The 6,668-nt window shown below is 48.4% G+C and overlaps 1 pseudogene; it reads right to left on the bottom strand.

The window, feature by feature from the left end:
• Nucleotides 1-4,953: 4,953 nt before the first annotated feature.
• On the bottom strand, nucleotides 4,954-5,047 carry LOC113835270 (annotated as a pseudogene).
• Between the last annotated feature and the right edge of the window lie 1,621 nt (nucleotides 5,048-6,668).

The raw sequence follows: 6,668 nt of genomic DNA, 5'->3' as shown, positions 1-6,668 counted from the left end.
CACGCAGCACGCGCGCCCGCCACGCGCGCGCCCGCCCGCCCGCCTCCCTCCCTCCCGACCCAGTCCACGACTCCCGCTTCCGCTGCCTGCCCGGCCTCGTGCACGCGCCAGCCCGCCCTTCCGCTCTCCGTACGCATGCGCAGGGGCTCGCTGTGCGCACGCGCACCGGCCCTTTGAGGTAGCGAGGAGGTGGGCGGGCCCAGAGGCGGCATGAGGCCCTGAAGCACCGCCCCTGTGGAGCGCTGGGCGTCTCCGCGATTGCGCACACCTGAGTCCCAGGCACGCAACTGGGCCTCAACCCGCGGAGCATGCGCAGACGGGCAGGCACTGCGGCGACGCTTCGAGGTTGGGGGAAGGGACTCTCTGTGGTCCTGAGGGGAGAGAGTAACGATGAAAGCGAAGCCCTTAGGCTCGGAAATGAGCACCCAGGATGGAAAGTAGAGCCTAGGAACCGTCACACACCGCCCCAGGACGGGACAGAGCGCGCGCGGGGCCAGGGGCAGGCCTGGGAAAGTCTTTGATCCTGGCGCTGGCGCGGCCCTGCCTGCTCTGCAGGGCTCTGCCCTGGCCACATTTCCTGCAGAACTTGCTGAGGCCCATTAAGTAGCTTTCCAAATATTTACTGAGTTGCCATCGGCTCCTCGCGGCCCTCTGGTTCAGCATCTGTGGAGAGCAGGATGAATAAAGTGAAACGCGCCGGGTGTGAGGTACAGACAGCCACAGTCAAAATTTTCTTTAAAGTTTTTAAGAACGCCATTAGCCTAGAAATGAGGGAACGAGGGTCTCTATCCTGGTGCAAGTGTAGACATTCCAAGCCTCTGGTTGAGTTTGAAAAATATTGGTGGTTGTCAGTCATGATAGCCCACACCTTTAATCCCAGCACTCGGGAGGCAGAGGCAGGAGGATCTCTGTGAGTTCAAGATCCGTAGTTCCAGCCTGGTCTACAAGAGCTAGTTCCAGGACAGCCGCCAAAGCCACAGAGAAACCCTGTCTCTAAAAATAATAATAATAAACATTTATTTGGTGCTGGAGATAAGGCTCAGAGGTTAAGAGCACTGACTGATCTTCCAGAGGTCTTAAATTCAATTCCCACCAACAACATGGTGGCTCGCAACCATCTATTATGGGATCTGGTGCCCTTTTCTGACCTCCGGGCATACATGCAGGCAGAATACTGTATACATAATTAATAAATAAAATCTTTTTTTAAAAAAAAGATTTATTTCAGAATGGGGCTTGGTGGCATTTGCCCTTCATCTCAGCAGGCCAATCTGTGAGATTGTGGTCAACTTTTTCCACAATGTTTCAAGCCAGCCAGGGTTACATAATGAGACTCTTCTCAAAAATAAATATTTTGGTGGCTGATGAGATGGCTCAGCAGTTAAGAGCACTTGCTCTTGCAGAGGACCCAAATTCTGTTCCCAACCACCACTTCAAGTGGCTCACAACAGCTGTAAACTGATGCCCTCTTCTGGCCTCCTCATGCATACACACACACACACACACACACACACACACACACACACACACACACACAATACAGATGAAAGACCCACAATTTTTGTTTTTTGTTTTTCAAGACCCAGTTTCTCCATGTAGCCTTGGCTTTTGTGGAACTCACTCCATAGACCAGGCAGACTGGAACTCATTGCCTCTGCCTCCCAAGTGCTGGGATTAAAGTGTGTGCCACCACTGCCCACCATTAACTTTTATTTTATTTTTTATTTTTATGTGCATTGGTGTTTTGCCTACATGTATGCCTGTGTGAGGGTGTCAAACTGCCTGGAACTGTAGTTATGGACAGCTGTAAAATGCCATATGGGTTCTGGGAATTGAACCCGGGTCCTCTGGGAGAGCAGCCAGTGCTGTTAACTGCTGTTTTATTTGTCTTGTGTGTGTAAAAAGACAGATCCTCTGCAAGACCAGTACAAGTACAACCATTGAGCCATCTCTCTCAGCCCCTATGGGGAAAAAAAAAAAAAACATGTGTATTAGTGTTTTGCCTGCATGTATGTGTACCACATGCATGGATAGTACCAAGGAAGCCAGATGGCATGACCTGCAATGCAGGCACTGGGAACTGACCCTGGTCCTCTATAAGGCCTGCTTTTGGTTTTCAACAGGGTATACCTATTCATTTAGAACTGGCCTTCAACTCAGGATCCTCCTGCCTCCTTCTCCTGAGTACTAAGATTACAGGTGACACCATCTCCAATTTACATGCTAAAATTTCTTTGTTTAGTTTGGAGGGTTTTTGTTTTTGTTTTTGTTTTTTTTGTTTTTCTTTTTTTTGAGACTCTATGTAACCTTGGCTGCCCTGGGACTTGTTATTGTAGATCAGGCTGTCCTCAAACTCATAGGGACCCACCTGTCTTGTCTCCAGAGTGCTGGGATTAAAGGCATGTGCCAGCACTACCAGACAAACTAGATTGTTTGAAGTGTCACTTATGTGCTGGGAGTGTAATTCGTGTTTGTAGGGCTTGCCTGGCATGCATGAAGCCCTGGGTTCCATCACCAACACTGAGTAAACTAGGCATGGTGGTACATGCCTGTTGGCTCAGAAACAGGAATCTAAAGGCATGAAAATCAGTAGTGCAAAATCATCCTCCACTACAGTGGATTTGAGGTCAGCCTGATAAGAAAGAAAGAAAAAACTGGGGGAGGGGGATGAAGAGAGGCCAGGCTGCCTGGCTAGAGTAGGCAACCCTGCCAAGAACTTAACCTGGGCTTTTTCTATAGCCAAGAGTCCCAATATATGCAGAAGCGACTGGAACTGGGTAACTTCAGACTTCGCTATTACTTTGCGATCTCCACCTTTAAAATGAAAGCAGTAACCTTAACTAGGAATCCTCAGGAGCAAGCCAACTGGCAGTTCTCTAAACCTTATTGCTGAGGAAGTGCACAGTCAGGGTCTGGACCTCTGTGTTGGCCTGGTTAGTTGTTTCCTTTCTTTTGTGGGGATGAGACACAGTTTGTCTGTGTAGCCTTAGCTGTCCTGGAACTCACTCTGTACACTAGGCTGGCCTTGAACTCCCAGAGATCTGCTGCCTCTACTTCCCAAGTGTTGGGATTAAAGGTCATGTGCCACCACTTTCCCAGGGAACCTGGTTAGTTTTTATTGTCAATTGGACAAAACCTAGAGTCACCATGGAAAAAGCCATCTCAGTTGAATTGTTTTCATTACACTGGACTGTGGCCATGTGTGATTGCCTTCAGGAGTGGTTGATATGGGAGGGTCAACCCACTGTGTGCAGCAGAATCCCTAGGCAGTTGGGCCCAGGCTGTATAAAACAGCTAGCTGATAGCCAGGCAGTGGTGGTGCACACCTTTAGTGCTAGCACTCAGGAGGCAGAGACAGGTGAGTTCAAGGCCAGTCTGGTCTACAAAGTGAGTTCCAGGACAGCCTCCAAAGCCACAGAGAAACCCTGTCTCAAAAAAAAAAAAAATTATTTTTATTTATTAAGTATACAGTGTTCTGTTTGCATGTATCTGCACACCAGAAGAGGGCACCAGATCTCATTACAAGAAGGTTGTGAGACACCATGTGGTTGCGGGTAATTGAATTCAATTCCTCTGGAAGAACAGCTAGTGCTCTTAAACATAGAGCCATCTCTGTTAGGATTCAGGCATATACACTGGCTTGCTCTCAGGGACCTAGCAAGTCGCAGCAGCAGCAGCAGCAGCAGCAGCAGCAGCAGCAGCACTATAGCTACTGTGCAGCCACTAAGTAGAGCACTCTCCCTAAGTGCATGCACTATATTCCCTTATAAGAGGCCAGCCCCTCGTGGTGGAGCACGCCTTTAATCCCAGCACTCGGGGAGGCAGAGGCAGACGGATCTCTGTGAGTTCGAGACCAGCCTGGTCTACAAGAGCTAGTTCCAAGACAGCCTCCAAAGCCACAGAGAAACCCTGTCTCGAAAAACAAAAAAATAAATAAAAAGCCAGTCCTTCCCTCTGTCTCTTCCCTTCTGCTCTCCCTCAGAGGCTGCCTCTGCACCTCCCCCCAATAAACCTCCCACATGAGCTCTGTTGAATGGTGTGACTTTGTGGTGCCCCTCCCCTTGGCTCTAACCTGCCAAGGTCGCCTTCCTTTCCTCTGCTAAACTACCACAACCGCTGCCCCCTTCCCCCTGCCTCAGCCGCCTGCCTCCTCTTTTTGTTTTTTTGTTTTTGTTTTTGTTTTTGTTTTTTGAGACAGGGTTTCTCTGTGGCTTTGGAGTCTGTCCTAGAACTTGCTCTGTAGACCAGGCTGGTCTAAACTCAGAGAGATCCACCTGCCCTGCCTCCCAAATGCAGGGATTAAAGGTGTGTGTCACCAACACCTGGAGTTTTTTTTTGGGGGGGGGGCGAGACTGTTTTGTTTTGGGGGGAGAACAGTGCTGGCTGTCCTGAAACTCTCTGTAGACCAACCTGGCTTTGAACTCACAGAGATCTGCCTGCCTCTGCCTCCCAAGTGCTTCAATTTATGGTGTGCACAACTACTCCCAGCTCACCTTGGAATTTATTTAAAAAATACTTCATTCCGTGTGTGTGTGTGTGTGTGTGTGTGTGTGTGTGTGTGTGTGTGTTTGTGTGTGTGTGTGTACATGTTCAGGAATGGGAAGTTCATGGTGTTCATGTGGAGCATAGAGGAAAACTTTTTAATTTTTTTATTTCATTTTACATTCCAACCAGTTTTCGCTATAATTGTGGAATACTTCATGAATTTGTGTGTCATCCTTGAAAGGTTCAGGCATTATGCTGGCCTGCCCGTGTCACCTGGCAGAATCCACTCAGGCAGTACCCTGGTCAGCCCAGGGTTCCATGGGAACTAAGTCTGCATGCAGGTGTAGACAGACCCCTGCCCTCTTACTCTTTCTTTCCATCAGTCGGCCATTAACTCTCTCTTCTCTCTTACTTACTCTCTGCCCTGCTCTGTTCTTCTATTTCTCTCTCCCCCCTCCCCCACCTGTAATAAACTTTGTTTATTGCACCCACCGTGGTTCATCCTTGCGCAGGGGCCATGCTAGTCTTTCTGTAGCATTCCATTTGTAGCATGTGTGAGCACTGCAGAGGGAATGTGGAGAAGCCAGTTTTCTCCTATTACCCTGTAGGTCCCGGGTTGTCAGGCTTGGCAGCAAGTGCCTGTCTGTGAGCCATCTCTCTGTACACATACACTTAATTTTGAAGGCAGTCTCAGATAGCCAAGGCTGGGCTGGAAACCTTTTTTCTGCTGTTTTTTATTTTTCCTGCCCTGGAACTCGCTCTGTAGACCATGCTGGCCTCTGTAGACAGAAGTTTCTGTCCTAGTCATGCAGCCATTTATTCCCAAATAAACACACAGAGGCTTATATTGATTATGAACTGTTTGGCCAGCAGCTCAGGCTTCTTACTGGCTAGCTCTCTCTTAATTATTAACCCATTTCCATTAAACTATGTATTGTCATGAGGCTATGGCTTACCCATAATGCTCCAGTATGTTATTCCTTTGTGGGCTACATAGCACCTCCCTCTCTACTCCACCTACTACCTTTCTTTCCCGTTTGGATTCCCCACCTGGCTAAATCCTGCCTGTCCATTGGCCGAAACACCTTTATTCATCAACCAATAAGAGAAACATATTCACAGCATACAGAAGGACATCCCCCATCAGGCCTCAAACTCAGAGATCCACCTGTATCTGTCTCCTGAATGCTGGGATTAAGGGAGTGGGCTACTGCCACCTGGTTGGGCTGTAATTTTTTTTTTTCCCGTGGTTTTTTGAGACAGGGTTTCTCTGTGGCTTTAGAGCCTGTCCTGGAACTAGCTCTTGTAGACCAGGCTGGTCTCAAATTCACAGAGATCCACCTGCCTCTGCCTCCCCGAGTGCTGGGATTAAAGGCGTGCACCACCAACGCCCAGCCTGGGCTATAATTCTTAAGAGGCTAAGGATGGCCTTTAATTCCTGACCCTCTTTCCTTGTCTTCTGAAGTCCTAAGATGACAGATATAAGCCACCATGCTTCGAATAAGTTACCTTCTGGACATCCATCCCTTCACCTGTTTATGGGATGGCCATAACTTGATCTGTCAATCAAGGAGTTTGTGATTTTATTTATTTGTTTGTTTGTTTTTTCGAGCCAGGGTTTCTCTTTAGCTTTGGAGCCTATCCTGGAACTTGCTCTGTATACCAGGCTAGCCTCAAACTCACAGAGATCTGCCTCCCCTCTGCCTTCCAAGTGCTGGGATTAAAGGCATGTGCCACCACCACCCAGGTGAGTTTGTTATTTTAAAATCAACAAATCTTGTTGATTTTAGAGACAGGCTTCTAGAACACTATGTCCAGGTTGACCTCAAACTCATGACCCTGTCTCAGCCTCCTGAGTGCTGGGATTAAACTGCCAAGTTCTACAACTGCCACACAGCTTTTATGGATTCCTACTCTTGTGGTAAGCTGACCCTGCAGTAAGACAGGGTGTGATGGAACCTGCCAGCAATATTACCCAACTTTAGTCTCTCTTCAGGTCCTTCTGCCTCTCTTTGTATATTCTCCCTTTCCTCGTATAGCCTCATTCTGGTTTGGGAAGGACAACACATGTGTTCAACACATGAGAAGATCAGGGGACAGTTTGGGCCAGTCCATTTTTTTCCTTCCACTGTATTCCAACATCTGGGAATCAAAATTAGGTCACCAGGCCTGGTGGCAAGTGC

The sequence above is a fragment of the Cricetulus griseus genome, chromosome 4, assembly GCF_003668045.3.
Source record: "Cricetulus griseus strain 17A/GY chromosome 4, alternate assembly CriGri-PICRH-1.0, whole genome shotgun sequence".
Taxonomy (NCBI): domain Eukaryota; kingdom Metazoa; phylum Chordata; class Mammalia; order Rodentia; family Cricetidae; genus Cricetulus; species Cricetulus griseus.
Note: the sequence above shows the minus strand (reverse complement) of the source record. Positions and strands in the feature narration are given on the sequence as shown.